Raw genomic sequence first — 1,275 nt, forward strand, 5'->3', positions numbered from 1 at the left:
AACACAACACATCTCGAACTACTAGAATGACTAAATCGACAGCGAATCGGATAAGTATTGCTGGAACGAAACCCAGTCATGGAGGCATGGGCCACCCCCCCCCCGTCCCCCCGTCCCCCCCCGTCCCCTAAGTCCCAAACGGGCTCGGGACAGACGATTAGGGGCCAGATCGAGGACCAGCTGGGCTGTCCGGAGATAGTATCAAAGCCGTCAAGTGCCGGACAGTGTGCGTCAGGGTCCACAGCACCTAAAAGCAGATGCTGTGCCGGAAAGGGCCCGAACTTGCCCGATAAACTTTTCTGAACAGCTGGATATGAAGAAGTGACAACGGCACCCAGTGATCCCAGGCGGTCACCCATCCAAGTACTAACCGGGCCCCATGCCGCCTAACTTCAGTGATCGGACGGGAACTGGTATTTTCAGCATGGTATGGTCGTTGCCGTGCGACAGCGTTGCCAGTGGCCGCGCGAATTCGGCCGCGATCAGCGCATGGCGACCGGCGTGCACTGTGCAGATATTTGTTCGTACATGCGTTGCCAGACAACCAATGTCAACAACGTGAGCAGAAATGCTGGCAGATTCTGGTTGGTTCGTCATGTTTCGCGACATTTCCGGCGCACAAGTGATGTATGGAAAAGCGGGCTTCTAAGCCTTGCAGTCTGATCGAGGCTATCTACCAGGGCTATCAAGGCTAGTCTGATCATGCGCACAGAGGAAGTTTGCGGCGCTATTGGCTGGATTGGATCTGGTTTTACACAGTTGTTGTGTTTCATAGCATTTGTATTGGCCATGTGTATAACCATACGGAAATAAAAAGCTCACACACAGCAGTTTTCCTCATGCTTTATGACACATTCCATTGCAATGTACAGTAGAGTACCTCATTCTTACTATACTGCCTTCTGGATGGGTAACTAACTATTCTAATCAATCCGCTAGTGAATTTAGCAAAGAAGTGTGCATATGTCAGTGGTAAGAAGCGATACATAGGTTTATAAACTGAAGTTATTATAACGCAAAATGTCTGCATCAAGTCGGACAAAAATCTGCTGCTGCACCAGACACCTACCAGACATCTGTGTCTGGATGCTCACACTTGTGTTGAAACTCTGGCCAGGTCAAATTGTACTGAACTGTCAAATTATTGGTGTGTAAAGAGATGCTATTGGCATATGTCTGCCTGAAACTGCCTTTGTGACATGATTCCTTTCAAAATTGGCTCTCTTACCACTTGAGTGGAGTTGGTGGCACCTGCGTACTAAACGGTGAGCTCTT

General features: G+C 49.3%; 1 pseudogene; it reads right to left on the reverse strand.

The window, feature by feature from the left end:
• Positions 1-322: 322 nt before the first annotated feature.
• On the reverse strand, positions 323-441 carry LOC119096111 (uncharacterized; annotated as a pseudogene).
• Between the last annotated feature and the right edge of the window lie 834 nt (positions 442-1,275).

The sequence above is a fragment of the Pollicipes pollicipes genome, unplaced genomic scaffold, assembly GCF_011947565.3.
Source record: "Pollicipes pollicipes isolate AB1234 unplaced genomic scaffold, Ppol_2.1 Scaffold_4219;HRSCAF=4965_pilon_pilon_pilon, whole genome shotgun sequence".
NCBI lineage: Eukaryota > Metazoa > Arthropoda > Thecostraca > Pollicipedomorpha > Pollicipedidae > Pollicipes > Pollicipes pollicipes.